The following is a 20,027-nucleotide window of genomic DNA, read 5'->3' as shown; positions in this document are numbered from 1 at the left end:
CTTAGTAGATATCGATACATGCTTTGCACACAGAAACATGCTTTGCACACAGATTATATCAAAATTCAATCCCTGATATATTGGGTCAAAAATGGGATGGACCTCTGGCTGTATCTCTGGAAAGCCACTGACAGACAGAGAGTAGATTTTTGTGTGAAAGGGCTGTGATGTCTGTTCTGGTACTGTACCTTTAAGTGTTAACTGAATCTAATTTCTCCCCCACCGCTAGATAAAAGTGAGTCTGGTACCCTCTAATAATCTCATACATGTGGAAACCGCTGGATGAACAAAACTGACTCTTGTATTGAAATAAAAATTATCCAGTCCAAAAGTACGGTTCAAAAAGCTTTACTCACAGAACTTAACTTTAAACAATTTTAAACAAATAAAATTACATTCACTTAGTTGCTTATTCCTTACACAACTCACAGCACAAGGCATAAAAACTTAGATTACAAATAACTTGCATTCTGAGCTAAAATCAGAGCTCCGTTGCAGTCTCTTTCAGCCTCAGGCAGTTTTGCTGGAGATAGATAAAATCACATCCATTCTCTTCAGCAGCTTAGAACAAAGAGACACAGCACCCAACATGGATGCCTATGAGTTAGCATATGCATAGACCTGAAATACAATCCTTTTCATGTGACTGCGAGCTGATGACCCTGTGACTAAGCCACAGAGATACATCCCCACTAATGATTAACCAGATAGGCTCTTCTCTAAATTCATGGAAATTTCCAACCATACTTCACAATATACTATACAGACGCATTATATATCTCCAATTTCAATGTGCATTAAAGAGTCATACTTAACACCCTCATCTAGACAGAGGCTAGTTACTCAGGTGTGAACATGTAAAGTCACAGAACAGCCACTTGGCACCCTCCAGATGTTTTAGACTACAACTCCCATCATGGCTGATGGGAGTTGTAGTTCAAAACATCTGGAGGGTGAAGGGAAGGAGGTTGGCAAAGGCTGACATACATGATATCTTGACATGTTCACAGGGAGCAAGAGGCAAGATTGTAGGTATGAAGTGTCATCTACCTGCCAGACAGAATAATTTCCTGGTTGTGGGTGGCAAGAGGGATGCTCTGTATGTGAGATAGGAACAAGGACATGTACAGCTGAACCATTTAGACGGGCAAACTGGAATCATAAATGGAAAAGCTACTGAGCTATTTTTATCTCTTCCTGTATGATTCTTCAGATCATGTTTTTGCCATACTTGAAATAAATAGATTCAAATTTCTCTGCAGCTGAAGTTGAGGGAGAGCATTAAGGGCTTAATTTGTTCTGATACTCAGCCTCACAATCTGTTTTCCATGCCAGAGCTGGACCCTATCACATCATGACCTCGGAAGAGTTGGAAGTGATCCTGAGCAGATGTGAAGTGCACTTTTCTCGCCACTGACTAAATTAGAGAGTTGCCACACAGCAGAAATTAGGGGGCAGAAGGCATCCAAATCAGAGAGGTGCTGCTTGCAGTCAGACATAAAACCCATCTTCCATTTTTCTAGAAATTAGGTACTGGATAGCTACCGTGCAAAGTGTGAGGAGCTTCTGAGATAACTGAGCAGACGTAGCCTTCCTAGACCATCAAGATCTTCTCCCTGCTCTGATTCCATTCAGTAGCCTGTGGAACATTCCAGAAAACAAGCCTGATATCAACACATCACATCTTTGTGCAGCTGCCAGGGACCCACCACTAGCAGGGTCCAGTGCTGTTTTAATACCCCACCAGGGGCTGGGTAGCCAAGTCTGGTTGCTGCTCAATTTCCCAGAATGCCCCTGACTCCAGGGCACACCAGGGCATTGTGGTGGATTGAAGCTTAACACTCACTGCACTAGATGGTATTGCCAGGAAAGCCTGTCAGGCTGGTAGCAAATTCCCTAACCACAATCTGTGTATGAACAAACCTCAAGAATTGTAGGCCTAGCCCTTGGGAGAGCGGGAGAGCTGAGTAGTTTTTAATAATTTAGGGAGGCTTTCAGGAATCACATCCTTTTAAAAATAATATTTGTTTCATCGATTTTCAAAAGTAGGTAGCAATCAGAGTACAATAATGTGCTAAACAATGATCACCCCTCATTCCTCAACCCTCCTTCACCCAGAATGCATGTAGGACCAGAACATTAACCGAATGTGTGTTCTCCTGCCACATCCTTCAATCTGTCTCCTCGAATGTTGTGTGGCCAACTCGCCAAGTAGTAATTATTTGACAGGCTTCCTTGCCTGAAAATTCCACCTAGGGCAGTTTAAAAATAATAAAATAAGACAAGCTGTGAATTCCCTGGTGCTGAATCACACTGAGTGGGATGTAAAATCTGTATTGACTAAGTAGCGCTTTCCGCCAGTTTCGTTTTAGAAGATGCCTTTAACCCACAGCTCCCAAAGCTTTGTCATCATCAAAAGTCTCCTGTAATCTAAAACAAAATAATCTGGACTTCCCCAAGACGAAACAAAGGTGACTCAGATGGTGGGGTTAAAAGTTCTCGCAAGTCAAGAGCTAAAGGTGTAAATATAAAAGTGAAAGAGGATGAAATATGCTAATGCCCCAGGATTGCCTTGTGCCCATTGGGACTGGTGGAGAAGAAGACATGGAGGCCAACCATGAGGGGAGCCAGAGCCAGTGGCAGACAGAGCCAACTAAGTCTATGCTTGTTCTTGTCCTCTTTTCTACAACACCACCTGATGTCCAGTTCCCGTCAGCCCCCACTATGGTCAGGGATGATGGGAGTCCATCAAAATCTGGAGGACATCATGTTGGTTGCCTCAGGGGATAGCTGTTGCCCTCAGACTCTTCTATGGGCTTTTGAGATTCATCTGACTGACCTCTTTTTGAAACAGGATGGTGGACTAGATTGATCTTTGGCCTGATCCAGCAGGGCTCTCTTTTTATCCTACTAAGGCGAAAGGAAAGGAGAAAAACTTGAGTCTGGATAGGGAGACAAACCACCCCTTTTGTAAGCTGCCACCCATGGGAATATGGCTGCAGGGAGCGATAAACGTACGATGAATAAATAAATGTGGGAAGTTCAACAGGCTCGTCTTTCCACATTTGACCTTAGCTGTTCATATCCCACAGTTTTGTTCCTGCTGCTGTTTTTCTGGTGGGAGGGAGGAGCAAACATTGCCAGTTGACACGCTGGAAAGATCTTGGCAGTTAGGAGTTGCCTCAGGCAAGCAGACTGCCATTTTGAGGGTCTTGAAATATTCATGCTTCACAATTATCCTGGCTTTCCTATTAGCAGTTGGCCTAACTGGAGAAGACAGGGAGAGATGAGTCATGTTCTAAGAAGAACTTAGCATTCCCTGGCAGCTCAAAATTAATTTAGGTGGATGTTTCAGTGTCACACACCCTGCAACATTTCACAGCTGGAAACAAGGACACAGTTAATGCCTCTTTTCTCAATCCCAAGGCGGACCACCTGCCCCAAGACTAGCTCCCCGCAGCACTTCATCAATTACAAATTACTGCAGCCTCTTCTCTGATTTACGCCACGTGAGTGTGTTTGTTCCTTGGATTAATGGTATTATTTTGATTAAAGGACATCTGAATAGCTCAACAACTTTATCAACCCCCCCCCCCAAATGTATGAGCCATTTCAGTGTGTACATTGGCAGGCTGCACAGTGCCTTATTGTTCATATGTGTCCAGGGATGCAGGTGGCGCGGTGCTCTAAACCACTTGTGCTTGCTGATCAGAAGGTCGGTGGTTCGAATCCTTGTGACAGTCCGAGCGCCTGTTGCTTGGTCCCAACTCCTGCCAACCCAGCAGTTTGAAAGCATGCCAGTGCAAGTAGATAAATAGGTACCGCTGTGGTGGAAAGGTAAACAGAGTTTCCGTGTGCTCTGGTTTCCGTCACGGTGTCCCGTTGTGCCAGAAGCCGTTTAGTCCTGCTGGCCACATGACCCGGAAAGCTGTCTGTGGACAAATGCCAGCTCCCTTGGCTTGAAAGCGGAGATGAGCGCCACATCCCATAATCACCTTCTACTGGACAGAGGTCCTTTACCTTTTACTATACATGTCCACTCACTGACACCCATGCACATTAAAGTCGTTCAGTTCAACCTACAACCGCATATGGACTCAACAATGGGTTCAATAATAACACAAAGCTTGTAATCTTATAATATACCTTGGGCAGAAGATTTCTAAGAAGATTTGACATATTGGCCAATAATTATGAGGGGAAGAATGGAGATTGGTTGGGAAGTCGCTCAGTGAATTGATTCCCTGGGTCCCCTGTCTGTCCAGTGGAATTAGTAAAGTTATTCCTGAGTCATTCTAGTCAGCCGAAGCTTTAATGAACATTCTGAAATTACAGTCTGCCTTGTCCTCTATAAGAACACATCCTGCTCCCTATATGTTTATTCTTAACAGATCATTATTCATGCTTGTTATGTTCAAAGTACAGGTCCTCCCGTCCTGGGTTATAATTAAATCCATTTCCTCATTTGAGTGATCATAAATCAGTTTTCCTATTACCAGTAATTTGTAACTTTTCCATTTCTGTAAACTATCGTTTGTTATCTTTTATTATAGGAACAACACACCATTCATCATAAGTGTGATCTTGTGACTTGGTAGTGTTTTCCCCCCTTCAAGTTATCTGTACAGTTTGAATGCTTCCAGAGGGAAGTTTATTGCAAAATTCGTGTTGCTCATGTCCACAAATGTTTTGCAGAATCCGCACGATGTTATGTGTCATCAAAATACCAACCTGTGCTTTAAAAAATAAAGAAATTAATAAAAATTCTCCTTGCTGGAAAAAATCCAATAAGTAAAAATAGTACATTTTTGGGGAGTGGGCGGTTTGTAATGTGAGGCAATGTTTCAAATTATCTCTCCACACCCAACTTCTGTTTGCTCATCACCTGAGAATAACCTTTGTTTTCACTGGCTTTCAGCACCAAAGGAATGAAACCCACTTCTACTGATTGACACATGCCCAGTTCACAGGAAATATTATTTAAGATATCTGCACAGTAAAACTGGAGGACTACCTGGGCAACCAAAATTGCAGCAGTGCCTAAAATAAATAAATAAAAATGTGTGTTTTAAATACACTTTATCACATTTGCACTCTTGCACAAGACTTCAGTATCACATAAAAAAACAACAACCAAAAACCACACATATTGGAATAGCTATTGCGTCCCCCACAAAAAAGCACAAGCTTCCATTTTGCCTCTTGTGAAAGAGCAACTGCCTAGATAAGGCTGGTAACATTTGCTGCAATTTAATTTTTTTTAAAAAAAAACAAAGGTTTGTGTACACAGAGATACAGAAATACCTGTACATATGCCCAGAATGGAAAATGATAGCCGAGACAGGGAAGGAGTGATTGGCGAAACTGAAAAACACAACTCGTATACACTCAGTCAAACTTTGCCCATTGGTATGGTTGGCGCGTAACTAAAAAGCAATAAATGGCCATCTGAAAAAAACAAAAATGCGTGGAAACTGATTGGCCAAGCACTTACATGGAAAGATCAGATCTGAACGACCTGCTTTGTGATATAAGATCCCCATCAGGAAACACTGTCTGTTAAAAGTCTTAACTCGGTTCAGGGGCTTTGATTTTTGGTTACCAAAGTGCTGTGATAGCACACTAAACGGGACATCTTGTTTGAACGTGAAAGGTGGTGGACTGATTGAGAAGTCAAAATCAGGGGCCTGCGTTACATTTCAAAGCGATCACCACAAAACTCGAGCTTTCAGGAAACGAATCTTTAGAGGAATTTAGGGGAGAGTGTTATTGTGGGAAGAACTGTTGTCCTTGGTTGGCCAGATGTGTGAGGTATAAATTATTTTTATTACTAGTTGGAGGACATGGGGAATCTGAGAGAAGGGCAAAGAAAGCAGATGGAGTGCTGCTGAGAGAAATAATTTATTGGAGTTCATGGAAGAAGCATGCCAGGAATATTGCGGATTTGGAGAAGGGGCCTCCAAAAGTGCTTGGACATAGGAGGGGGAAGGTGGAGAAGACTATGAACATTTTGAAATTAACTGGAAGGAAGAGGCCACTGTGGTGCCTCAATGAGATGCAAGCCAAATGGTTAGCCACTAACAGATGGATGGAGGAGAATGGAGTGATTATCTGTGCACGCGGCTCCAGCAGGGTAGGCGGGGGTCTTTGGGTGGGCGTGGCCTCGGGGAGTGGGCGGAGCCACGGACGCGCCACGTGGGCGTGGCCAGGGGGAAAGACTCGACCGTGGGCGTGGCCGCCAGCGGCGGAGGGGGGGGCGTTGCCCAGGTGATAAATCTGGAGGGTGGGCGGGGCCGTCCTCGGCGGGGGCCGGAAGCGGAAGTGGCCTCGTATTTCCGGCGCTCCGCGGGCGGCCATGTTGCAGGGGCTGGAACGGCGCAGCGGCTTTTGCTGGGTCCCGCGGCGGCCGGTAGGTTGCGGGGCCGGCGCCGCCGGGCAGCGGCGCTGCAGTCGGGATTCGAACTCGGGGCTCGGGTGGCTCCCTGCCCGGCTCCCAGTCCGCTTTCTCCCCCGCCCCCCCCCCCGCGTGGCCCTTCTCCGTCCAGCCATGGGATGCCCCGCCCTTTGCTCCCTCCTTCCCCCGAGGGGGAGTCGCAGGACCGGCCCTCCGCCACTGGCTTTGCTGGTATCCTTCGCTGCAGCAGCCTCTCCCTTGCACCCCCCCAGGGCCTTATCCCACCCCACCGAGCCCCGCCCGCCTTTTATTCCGGGGCTGCTTCTCTTCCCACCCCCCCCAAAGATCCCCCTGGGAGACCCTCGATGTTGTGGCTCCAGTGCCTGTCGGCCCCGATCCTGCCCCTGCAACAGCTGCAGGGATGGATCCCGCCGAGCCCCTCCCAATCTCTGCTGCCACCGAGTAGGGCCGGGCTTAGGGGACCCGTCCTCGCCTTAGGAGAGGCTGTAAATCCAGCTTTACTTTACTCCCCGCGCCGCGTTTCAAACCTGCGTTGTTGCCCGAGGTTCCGTTTGTTACAAAGGTGGGGTGGGGTGGGGAATATTTGCAGCAGAAGCGGAGGGAGCCAGCTCTTTAAATGCCTGCTACCCTTTGCTGGCTTCCCTTGGAGTGGCCTCGGTCATGCTGGTATATCAGTCGTTTCCCCGCACAATTTGCACCAAATATGCACATTCATGATAAGCATCTCAACAGGTAGCCAGATGCTCGTTTGGGATCAGGAGCGCAGGTTTATGTCCCAGTTCCTGGAGACTTTGTTGCGCTCTTCTGCAGGTGGTGTTTGTGGCTTTTTAAATGAGGGAAAACTAGTCCTGTAGCAGCTACAGAAAAAGGACGCTCAGTGTGCACTCACAAACCAACAGTTACAAACTTTTTTGCAGCTCTCGGTCACTACTGTGAGATGCTTAATTAAGATGATTGGAAACATTTGTTTAGGGTTATTTGCGTGTTCTCTTCCCAGCTAAGGAGCATATCTGGCAAAGTCGAAGGGAGCTAAGAGGATATGCTTCTTTGTGGATACTTATTTTGTATATCGAAAAACAACTTTTAGCGTTCAAAGTTCTTGAAGAGGCTGACAAAATTAACAACTCGGTGTAGTTGTAGTCCCTAGCTTGTGTTCTAAAACAAAAGCTGGAAAAATAATACCAGAAGTAAGCATTACATGTATTACAGGTTACTATAATAAGTTAAAAGGCCATTAATGAGTAATGGTTACTTATTAAAGCCAGGAATGGCCCAACCGCTTTTCTCTGCCTGGTCACCTGTTCCCAACTTGTCATCTTAATGTAAATTCTGGGCTGTTCCTTCTTTTAAGGCCAGCCAATTTTCTTAAGATTTCTGATGCATGGTTTCTATTCCATTTATATGAGGATCATAAACCTTTCCATGTTGCAAGTTTCCATTTCTGGTTTGTGGCCATTGACACCTGCTCATTTTTCTTAACATTGCAATCCTGTGCAGGTAAACTTTAAAGTAAATCCTCCTCTGCTTACTAATCATGCTCCTTAGAAGTGTGATTAGGATCGTAGCCTTAAGACTCCAGTTGCTGCTGGCTTTGCTTGCTTCTAGCATTCCTTTGTATGATAAGTTGCAGCATTTTAAGTTTGAAAAATGCATTGGGTGCTCCAGAGTGAGTGATGTTTCGTGGTTCATTTTGGGTTGGGTTCTGTGTTTTAATTGGTTTCTCAGCCTATAAGTCTGAATGCAATTACTTTGGGAATGAGATTATTGATTTCTGTACCCCTTTTGTATAAAGGCCTTCATGCCCCACACGTTATTTTTGAAGCAACCATATGAAGCAATTTCCATTTTATAAATAAAGGACCTGAGGCTAGTAGCAACTTGTCCAAAGTTGCCTTGTCAATTCAAAGTTTTTATATTCACTGCCGTTGAAATAGCTGTCTTTGGCCCAGTTCTCCATTCTGTCAAGATCATCTTAGATTTGGTTTCCACCTTCTAAGATATTAGCTATCCAGCCCAGTTTGTTGTCACCTGCAAATTTGATGAGCATCTCCTTCATACATATTATTTATAAAGATGTCAAATGTTACGAGCCTGGGACGGAACCATGCGTCACTCCACCATGTCACTTCTTTTCAGGGTGGTGAGATGTTGATTAGTGGTCTTTTGGGACAGTTCATTAGGATTGCCATATCTTGAACAGCAAAAAAGAGGCCTGAGCAGAAGCAGGACCCCTGCTCCTATCTGATCTTTGCTGCAGTGGCCTTGCTCTGCTGCAGCACTTCTGCTTCCAGGGCACAGCGCGCCCCCCCAAAAAAAAACCTCAACTCCCCCCCCAAAATTTTAAAAACCAAACCTCAACATGTCCTTTAAAATGTAAAAATCCACCCAGATGGGCATGTTGGCCCTCCAAAAGAGGGCATGTCCAGGTTTTCCCGGACGTATGACAACTCTACAGTCCATCAACTAGCCACAGATCCACCTAACACAGTACCATCTAGACTGTATTTTACCAGCTTGCAAAAAATAATATGGGGGACCTTGGCAAAGCATTGCTGAAATAAATGTAGTTCCCTGTTGTACCTCCACTGTTGGAGGCAGTATGCCTCCGAATACCGGTTACTGGCAAGAGTGATGTGCTGAGGGAGGTCCAGCTTGCAGGCTTTCCATAGACATTGGGTTGGCCAGTGTGAGAATGGGATTGCTAGAAGGGTTGCTGGCCTGATCCAGCAGCGCTCTTCTTGTTTATTTATTCAATTGTTGATTCACTTTAGCTTGCCCAGGGCAACCCAAAGCGAATTAAAAGGTAAAGGTACCCCTGCCCGTACGGGCCAGTCTTGACAGACTCTGGGGTTGTGCGCCCATCTCACTTAAGAGGCCAGGGGCCAGCGCTGTCCGGAGACACTTCCGGGTCACGTGGCCAGCGTGACATCGCTGCTCTGGCCAGAGCCAGAGCCAGAGCCGCACACGGAAACGCCGTTTACCTTCCCGCTGGTAAGCGGTCCCTATTTATCTACTTGCACCCGGAGGTGCTTTCGAACTGCTAGGTTGGCAGGCACTGGGACCGAGCAGCGGGAGCGCACCCCGCCGCAGGGATTCGAACCGCCGACCTTTCGATCGGCAGGCCCTAGGCGCTGAGGCTTTTACCCACAGCGCCACCTGCGTCCAAACAAATAGACAACACACCCCACAAGAGGAAAGAGAAATATATTAAAAACATGCCACCCACTTCTAAAAGGCCACTTATAGTTAAAGACCAAAGGCTTGGTTATAGAGGAAACTGTTTGCCTGGCACCTAAAGATATCTAATGAAGGTGCCAGGCGAGTCAACCCGGGGAGAGCATTCTACAAGTGGGGAGCCACCGCAGAAAAGGCCTGTTCTCATGTTGCCACCCTCTAGACACACAAAGAAAGGTATCACATGATGAGTGCAGGGTCTGGGTCAGTTCATATGGGGAAAGGAAAAAGAGGTAGGAATAGGAAAAAAAAAAATAGGCCAATATGTGTAGACAGTCCCTGGATCAAGTGACTTTTCTTCTTTAAGTTCTCACTAATCTAGCTCAAGGTTTTAAAAAATTCCTTCCAGTAGCACCTTAGAGACCAACTAAGTTTGTTCTTGGTATGAGCTTTCATGTGCATGCACACTTCTCCAGATACACTGAAACAGAAGTCACCAGACCCTTATATATAGTGAGAGGGTGGGGGTGGGAATGGGTGATTGGCTGATAGGAGTGGTTAACCTGTTGACGCCTGTTAATGACTGCAATTGGTCTTACAGGAAAAAAGCAAGGGTGAGATGCCTAAAAATAGCTTTATCGTGTATAATGAGATAAGAATCCAATGTCTCTATTCAGACCGGGTCTCTCCATGGTTTTAAGTTTGGTAATAAGTTGCAACTCAGCAACTTCTCTTTCCAGTCTATTTCTGAAATTAGCTCAAGGTTGTTGTTTGAACCAGCCAGATGGTTAACTGATAATCAATCTCAGTCAGTCCATCATTGGAGCCAAAAATGGCAACTGAACATTCCATTTTGGCAACTACAACAATGGTTTAAGGAGCCATTTGGTGCCTAGCTTATATATTGTGAGTTTCTAACACTGGCATTGTGTTCTAGTTACATATACAGTGGTACCTCTGGTTACGTACTTAATTTGTTCCGGAGGTCCGTTCTTAACCTGAAACTGTTCTTAACCTGAAGCACCACTTTAGCTAATGGGGCCTCCTGCTGCTGCCGCACCGCCGGAGCAAGGTTTCTGTTCTCATCCTGAAGCAAAGTTCTTAACCTGAAGCACTATTTCTGGGTTAGTGGAGTCTGTAACCTGAAGCGTATGTAACCTGAAGTGTATGTAACCAGAGGTACCACTGTAAATGTTAAGTGGTTGTTGTTTTACAGATAGGAGTGTGAGCTAGATTTTCAACATACATGTTTAAAAACCATGGACTGGTTAAATCAGGCAGTCCATATGCCCTCTTATAAAATGCCATGTTCCAGCTGACATCTGGATTCTAGCCAGCCTGGAAGATCCAGTATAATATTGGTTCTCAAAATATTATTCAGGGGACCTATATTGACTAACAAAAGCCTGATTTTTTTTACCAACCCATCCACATAAAAAGTTGAGCCGCAGGCTAGTGTTGGGTGTGCTCTGGGGTGAACACTCAATTAATGTGGCGCAACGGTGAGGCCCAACTAGTTTGGCAAGCGTCATGTCTGAAGTGAGCATGTACCCAGAAGCTGAATGCTTTCCAGACCCCTTTGTAACACCCGGAGATTCCGTGCCAGACATGCAGGAATTTATTTGCGGGCAGCTCTCCGTAGGAAAAGTTCCCTGAAGCTAGGAAGTTCGAAAACGGCTGCAGTTTGGCATCGTGCAAGGATCGGCAGCCTCTGGCACCTGAATCTAATTTTGGCCAAGACATGCTCACCTGCCCTGCATCTGACATAACATATGAAGTCAGGTATGGGGCAGATAAAGACTTGGCTCAGCCAAAGGGAAGATTGGCAGGCACTGCCAATCAGCTGATCAATGGTGTGTGCATTAAGTGGGTAAATAAATATAGGGAAAGCAAAATGTCACTGGAATATTTTCCTTGGAAGCTTGAATTCGTTTTATTCTGGATTGGGGTCTTTTTTTGGGATGCTTTGCTGCAGGCATCTCCAACCAGTAGATCATGATCTACCGGTAAATCCCCAGCTGATCCTGGTAGATCACTGGATTCTTATCGTATCGCGGGCTTAAATAAAGTGTACAAAAAGTTAATTTTTAAAAAAGCTCAGAAACTCTGTGGAATCCTCCCCCCTCAACAAGTCTGGGCAATCCACCCACCCCATGCTTGCTTCTCCTCCCTCCAATGACAATGGATACATCACTGCCAGTTTTTTTATACTGGGAGTAGATCACAGTCTCTTGGGAGTTGGATGTGCCTGCTTAGTGTGTGGCAAACTGCTTTGAGATTTTCTCTTGTTAGATATATGTTTAATTATTATTATTATTATTATTATTATTATTATTACTTATACCCCACCCATCTGGCTGGGCCTCCCCAGCCACTCTGGGCGGCTCCCAACAGAATATTAAAAACGGTAAAACATCAAACATTAAATAACAATAATAATTTATTATTTCTACTCTGCCCATCTGGCTGGGTTTCCCTAGCCACTCTGGGCGACTTTCAACAGAACATTAAAAACAGAATAAAGCTTCAAACATTAAAAACTTCCCTAAACAGGCTGCCTTCTGAAGTCTTCTAAAAGTCAGATACTTGTTTATTTCCTTGACAACTGGTGGGAGGGCGTTCCAAAGGGCGGGCGCCACCACCAATAAGGCCCCTCTACCTGGTTCCCTGTAACTTCTCACAAGGAGGGAACTGCTAGAAGGCCCTCGGAGCTGGACCTCAGTGTCTGGGCTGAACGATGGGCGTAGAGACACTCCTTCAAGTATACTGGGCCGAGGCCATTTAGGGTTTTAAAGGTCAGCACCAACACTTTGAATATATGTTATGATATATGGTATATCATCTATATATGATGTATAGTGTTATGAATACATATATAGGTAAAGGTAAAGGTACCCCTGCCCGTACGGGCCAGTCTTGACAGACTCTGGGGTTGTGCGCCCATCTCACTTAAGAGGCCAGGGGCCAGCGCTGTCCGGAGACACTTCCGGGTCACGTGGCCAGCGTGACATCGCTGCTCTGGCCAGAGCCAGAGCCGCACACGGAAACGCCGTTTACCTTCCCGCTGGTAAGCGGTCCCTATTTATCTATTTATCTATTTATCTATTTATCGAACTGCTAGGTTGGCAGGCGCTGGGACCGAGCAGCGGGAGCGCACCCCGCCGCAGGGATTCGAACCGCCGACCTTTCGATCGGCAAGCCCTAGGCGCTGAGGCTTTAACCCACAGCGCCACCTGCGTCCCTATGAATACATATATAGAAGTAGTTAAAATCAAAATTGCCGTCTATGCTTAAGAGTCAGAACTGCTTGTCAAAAGCAGTGTCCGTAAACAGCAAGAACCTTGCCTTAGCAATTATGTTCTTTAATAGGAGATTAATAGATGGCCAGATAAGAGGAGGAAAATTTATTGGAATGTAATGACAAGGAGTTCTCACAAACAAGGAGAATTGCCAAGGACAAGTTTGGGAGGGATAGGTAACAGAATGTGCAAGCCAAAACCTGCTGAAAAGGAATGATTGAGGACGACACCTTAATAAGGTAGTAGGAATTTCTGAGGAGAAGACAACTCCAAAAATGGTGTGTCCAATTGGAAGGCCAGGCAGAGTGTCCACAATCTGTTCATGCATTGCTTTAGCCAATAGTATTGCATAAATGACACGGGCACGAGGATTGCATATGTATTTACCTGATAGAAGAGGAGTATATAAGAAAAGCCGAAGGGCATGCACCGAGGTCAGACCATGCTTGTGGCAATAGCATTGTGGCTGACCATTTGGCACTGTCTTAATGATGAATAAATCTCCGTTGAGCCTACCTTGTGTACCTGGCTCCTCTTTCCTCAGAAGGTTTTGGCTGTCTACGCCAAGGAAGGAACCCTAGGAGCATAGAAGCATAGAACAAAGCAGCATAGAAATGAATAATAATAGATCTCATTGAAAGAAAAATGGCGCCTAGACATTCTGTTGCGGCAACCGTAACCTAGGTTTAAGGTTCCATTTGGCGTTTCTAACATGGGGTCTGGAGACCAAAGCCCTAGAAGAAAAGGTTGCGAAGGAGTTGAGTATAGCTAACATGGAGAAGAGGCAGTATGGTATAGCCACCTTCACATCAGGGCCATCACATACCGGTAGATAGTAAAAGCTAGATGATGGTACTTTATTAGAGGTTTTAAGCAGAGGCTGGATGGCCCCCCATCAGGAATGCTATAGCTTCAGCAGAATGTGAAACTATTTTTCTAAGACATAGCCTGTGTTCAGACATGGGGCTAATTTCAATAGTTTTCCTGGCTATAATGCTCTAGCACTTCTGTCCTGATCTCTAACGTTAGTTTCACACCGTAGTACCTGTCGTGTTATGGAACTATGGCTTTTTGAGTGTTGTGCTGCCATGTCACACGAAATTTTACACGGCAGAAAATAACTGTATGCCAGGATACTGCCTCAGATTTTATCACGTGGAGTTCTAGTGCAAACTGTGATTTCCAAGTTAATTGTGTTGCAAATGGTCCCCCCCCCCCCGGAAGCAACACAGAATTGAGTGCTTAACTTCTGCTGGATTCCACAAATGGCTTTTACGTTGTGTGAAAGATTACGTCTAATGCAGAAATTAATCAGGCAAGGAAGCACACGGAAAACAGGATAAAGTGCTTTTTTGAATGCAGCCACCATCTCTCAGACTAATCTGTCACATGAAGTGAGCTCCCCATTGATACTTACCTGAGCTCCTTGAAGGGAGAATCATAGAGCTGGAAGGGACCATGAGGATATCTAGTCCAACCCCTCAGTGCAGGAATCTTTTGCCCAACCTGGGCTCAGACCTATGACCCTGAGATCAAGAGTCTCCTGCTCTACCGACTGAGCTACCTATGGTGATCATACAGGTGCTCTTGAAGAAACAGGGCTTTCTTGGTGGTGGCCTTGCAGCTGTCAAACTCCCTGCAGAGCCTCCTCTCTTGCAGAAGGCGTGTGGAAATATTTCTGTTTATTTATTTTTTAATAAATAATATTTATTAAAGTTTCAAAAGAGTTACAAAAATCAGAAAAAAGAAAAAAAGAACAAAAATACAAAATACAATAAAATAAAAACAATTAAAAACAAACCAACTTTCCCATATCTTGTCTTTCATTTACTTGTTTCCCTGACCTCCTCACACCTCCCTTTTTCGTATTCTAGTTCAATCAGTTATTTCAGCAAATCCTTTCCATTTTTACTTTTATCTTACTAATTTATCTTAATATATTATAACTTTACATTCTCACCTGTTAATAATCCATCTTTAAATACTCCTTTATAACATTACTACTGAAACCACATAACTTCATTCCAACATCCTTCTAACATTCCTTAATTTTACAATATTTCTGTAGATAGTCTTTAAATTTCTTCCAATCTTCTTCTACCGACTCTTCTCCCTGGTCTCGGATTCTGCCAGTCATTTCCGCCAGTTCCATATAGTCCATCACTTTCATCTGCCATTCTTCCTGGGTGGGTAGCTCTTGTGTCTTCCAATACTTTGCGATGAGTATTCTTGCTGCTGTTGTAGCGTACATAAAAAAAGTTCTATCTTTCTTTAACACCAATTGGCCGACCATGCCCAGGAGAAAGGCCTCTGGTTTTTTCAGGAAGGTATATTTAAATACCTTTTTCATTTCATTATAGATCATCTCCCAGAAAGCCTTAATCCTTGGGCACGTCCACCAAAGGTGAAAGAATTTACCTTCAGTCTCTTTACATTTTCAGCATTTATTATTGGGCAAATGATATATTTTTGCGAGCTTGACTGGTGTCATGTACCACCTGTATATCATTTTCATAATATTCTCTCTTAAGGCATTACATGCTGTAAACTTCATACCTGTGGTCCATAACTGTTCCCAGTCAGCCAGCATAATGTTGTGTCCCACATCTTGTGCCCATTTTATCATAGCGGATTTCACCATTTCGTCCTGAGTGTTCCATTTCAACAGCAAGTTATACATTCTCGACAGAGTCTTAGTTTTGGGATCTAACAGTTCTGTTTCCAATTTTGATTTTTCCACCTGGAAGCCAATTTTCTTACCCAATTTGTATGCCTCCATTATTTGGTAATAGTGGAGCCAATCTCGCACTTTGTCTTTTAGTTTTTCAAAGCTCTGCAATTTTAATTTATCTCCCTCTTGTTCCAAAATTTCTCAATATTTCGGCCATTTGGCCTCCATATTGAGCTTTTTCTGAGGCTTCGCTTCCATCGGTGACAACCACCTTGGGGTTTTATTTTCAAGTAAGTCCTTATATCTTGTCCAAACATTAAACAATGCTTTCCTGACAATATGATTTTTAAACGCTTTATGTGCTTTGACCTTATCATACCACAAATATGCATGCCACCCAAATACATTATTGAAACCTTCTAAATCCAGAATGTCTGTGTTTTCAAGAAGCAGCCATTCTTTCAGCCAACAAAATGCAGCTGATTCCTAGTAAAGTTTAAAGTCTGGCAGGGCAAATCCACCTCTTTCTTTTGCATCAGTTAGTATTTTAAATTTTATTCTGGGCTTCTTGCCCTGGCAGACAAATCTAGAAATATCTCTCTGCCACTTCTTGAGACAGTCCATTTTATCCAAAATTTGCAATGATTGAAACAAAAACAACATTCTTGGCAATACATTCATTTTTATAGCAGCGATACGGCCTAGCAAGGAAAGCTTCAGGTTTGACCATATTTCTAAATCCTTTTTCACTTCTGTCCAGCATTTTTCATAATTATCTTTAAATAAATTCACATTCTTAGCAGTCATATTAACCCCCAGGTATTTTACTTTCTTAACCAATATTAAACCTGTCTCCCTCTGAAACCTCTCTCTCTCGATCGGTGTTAGATTTTTCTCTAAAACCTTGGTTTTTAACTTATTCAACTTGAATCCTGCAAACTGACCAAATTCTTGAATCAGTTCCAATACTCTTTTAGTTCTAGATTCTGGCTCCTGTAATGTCAATACTAGGTCATCTGCAAATGCTTTCAATTTGTACTGTTTAGCTCCAACTTGTATACCTTTAACCAATTGGTCCCTTCTAATCATATTTAAGAGAACCTCCAGGACTGAAATAAAAAGCAATGGGGAAATTGGGCATCCTTGTCGTGTCCCTTTCTCTATCTTAAACTCCTCCGTCACCACAATATTGGCAATTAATTTAGCCTTTTGTTCTGAATATATTGCACCTATACCATTTTCAAAACCTTGACCAACCCCCATCCCCTGTAAATTCTTCTTCATAAAGCTCCAAGAAATGTTGTCAAAAGCTTTCTCCGTGTCTACAAATATCAAAACTGCTTTAGTATTAATGTTCACTTGTAATTTTTCTAGAATGTTAATTATATTTTTCGTATTGTCAGACAAGCCTGCTTGGTCTTTATGTATCACTTCCACTAATACTTTTTTTAGTCTTTTAGCCAAAATATCTGCAAAAATTTTGTAATCCACATTAAGCAGGGATATGGGGCGGTAATTCTTAAATTGTGTCTTCTCAGACTCAGTTTTCGGTATAAGTGTAATGTACGCTTCCTTCCACGACTCTGGTGCCTTTTCCCTTCCAGAATTCCATTACAAACTTCCTTTAATGGTTGTATTATCCAATCTTTCAAGGATCTATAATATCTTGAAGTTAAACCGTCCGGCCCTGGAGATTTACCCAGTGGCATGGCACCTTCTACCTTCTGTTCAGTTATTTTATAGTTCAGCATTAGCTTATTTTCTTGAGAGATTTTTTGTAGTCCATTTAATTTCAAAAATTGGTCTATATTAATTTCTTTCTGTGACCCTTGTGTATATAATTGTTTAAAATATCTCTGGAAACATTTTCTGATCTCCGCTGGATTCTGTATATTCTTTCCTTCCACTTCCAAATTTGTAATAGTATTAAGTTTTTGTCTTTTTTTCATTTGCCAAGCTAACAATTTCCCACATTTGTTGGCCGATTCAAATGTCTTTTGTCTCATCTGTTTAATTTTCCACTCTATTTCCTGGTTCATCATTTTCATATATTGTACTTGATGTAACTTTATTTCTCTCAAAATCTCTTGTGACTTTGGTTTTGCTCTCAATCTCTTCTCGCCTTCTTTTACTTTCTCCAAAATTTTATCTTTTTTCTCATTTTGGGTTCTCTTCTTTATTACATTCTGTTGTATCAGAAACCCTCTCATAACCGCTTTGCTTGCGTCCCAGATAATTCTTTTTTCGACAGTAGCATTCATGTTTATCTCAAAATAATCTCTCAAGGTTTTTTGGGCTTTCTTAGTCACTTCTTCATCCCTAAACAAGGTGTCATTCATCCTCCATCTGAAGGAGCCAATTGGTGTTAGTCTCATCTCCATTTTCACAGCGTTATGGTCGAAGCAGATTTTAGGACAGATTTCCACTTTTCTAGTCTTTGGAGCCAGTCCTCTAGTTATCCAGATTTGGTCACTTCTTGTCCAGGTCATTTTGGCTTCAGAGAAGAAAGTTCCCTCTCTACCCAAGGGGTTCTTTATCCTCCAGATATCAACTAAGTCCAAGTTGTCAGTCATCTCAAAAAAGGTTTTTGGTAGTCTACCATCCTTAGTAACTACCTGTTTCTGTGCCTTGTCCATATTTGTAGATACCACTCCATTCATATCCCCCACTCCATTCATATCCCCCATCATGATGATATTATAATCCAAATAGTCCAACAAAGTCTCATGCAACTTTTTAAAAAATTCTGATTTCCCCTCATTCGGCGCATAAACTCCTAATATCAAAAAATTCTCTCCTTGTAGTTGAATTTCAATTGCCACAAATCTTCCTTGGTCATCTTTAAATATAAATTTCGGTGATAGGCTCTCCTTTGCATAAATTACTACTCCTCTTTTTTTAACTTTGTCTGATGAGATAAATTCTTGACCCAATCTTTTATTAATCAATACTTTCCTATGGAGCCTTATCACATGTGTTTCCTGTAGGCAGATCAAGTCCAATTGTTCCTTTTTTAATAAATGAAAGACTTTTCCTTTTTTGAGGCGAGTTCAAACCATTAGTATTCCAGCTCAATAGTTGCAGGGCCATGATGTAATTATTCTGATTTTCCTCCAAGTGCACCAAGTGTTTGCTCTTGTTCTGTCGGTGGTATTACTGTTAGTTTCTCTGGACAGTCCAATCCAAAGGGTAATCTTACTATGTCTAATATTCCTCTTTTCGGTAATCCTCTGTCCAATGCTTTTTGTTCTGGTCCTCTGTCTGTTGGATCTCTGTCCAATGCTCTTGGCTCTTCTCCAGATTCTTTCTGCAAGTCTTCTCCATGATCTTTCAAGAATTTTCCTTTGTCATCCACTGATCTTATTTTTATCTTTCTTCCTTTAAAGCTAAAAGATAGGCCTTGGGGAAATTCCCACCTAAAAGCAATTCTATTCCTTCTCAGCAAAGCTACCAAATCTCCGTAGTTGGACCTAAGGTCAAAAAGATATTTCGGGATATCTTTAAATATTTCGCTCTTGATTGATTTATTTCCAAAGTCTTCTGAAAGTGCAGGCTCAAAATTTTGTCTCTTTCCTCTTTTGATCGAAGGGTAATCTAACAGTCTCTCACCCTGTTCTTCTTACCCCCTCTTCCAAGTCTAAAAGCACTCACTATCTTAAATTATTCTTTCTCCAAATCCAGGTTCCAAAAGTCTGCAAATTCCTGCATAAGAAAGTCTGTCAGACTGTCCTTCTCTAATTCAGGCACAGCTCTGATCCTCAGGTTCGTTTGTTTCTCCTTAAGTTCAATCATAGAAAGTGTCGATCTGTGATCCTCCAGTTGCCTCTGTATGTCTGGTATCTTCTCCTCTACTGCGCCTGCTTTTTCCTTAGCTTCTTCAGCAGTCTGTCGAGTCAGAGTAGATTCCTGTAGCAATTACTCAATAGATTCAGTATTAGTATTTACCTTCTGTCCCAAATTGTTTGTTTTTTTTTAAAGTAATTTTTATTGGGTTTTCACATTTTAAAAACACACACAGATGAAAACAAAAACAAAACAAGTATAATTTCATAACCTTACTTTCTTAACCCCACTCCCTGACTTCCCCCCACCCCCCCTTCATACATCCCAAATCCAATAATTAGCTCAGCAGGTTCTTATCTCTCTTCTTTAACATATTATTGTTATTTTTAAAATTAATTCTTATTACTTGGCCAAATTTTACTTGTCCAATTTTCTTATAAATATTAAGTCCTTTTCTAAGGTCGACCCAAATTCCCTTCCCCGAATTTCCCCCTTTTTATATTGAATGTAGGTCATAATAACCAAACACAAAAGTCATAAAAGTTTTAAAATTCTGTTCTCCCCTCCCTCCCTACCCCGGTTTCTGTCCCTTCCCAAATAAATGTCCACAAAACAATTCTTAGCCTGGATTCCTCACATCAGAGGCCTTCAAATCTCTGTCAGTCTCTCTCTGCCGGTTTTGTTG

General features: G+C 42.9%; 1 protein-coding gene across 4 annotated transcripts in view; it reads left to right on the top strand.

The window, feature by feature from the left end:
• The first annotated feature begins 6,308 nt into the window (after positions 1–6,308).
• CCDC71 (coiled-coil domain containing 71) overlaps positions 6,309–20,027 on the top strand; it is a 28,411-nt gene continuing 14,692 nt past the window's right edge. The window contains exon 1 of one of the 4 annotated variants that reach the window (XM_079963784.1): positions 6,309–6,409. The gene's annotated coding sequence lies outside the window, so the exon portion shown is untranslated. Of the gene's footprint in view, positions 6,410–13,505; positions 13,741–20,027 lie in introns of those variants that run through there. The other 3 variants (XM_079963787.1, XM_079963786.1, XM_079963785.1) reach the window with 3 other exon arrangements.

Source organism: Podarcis cretensis (genome assembly GCF_951804945.1).
Source record: "Podarcis cretensis genome assembly, chromosome: 2".
In the NCBI taxonomy this organism is placed as follows: Eukaryota; Metazoa; Chordata; class Lepidosauria; order Squamata; family Lacertidae; genus Podarcis; species Podarcis cretensis.
The sequence above is the reverse complement of the archived record's forward strand: the minus strand, read 5'-3'. Positions and strand labels throughout refer to the sequence as shown.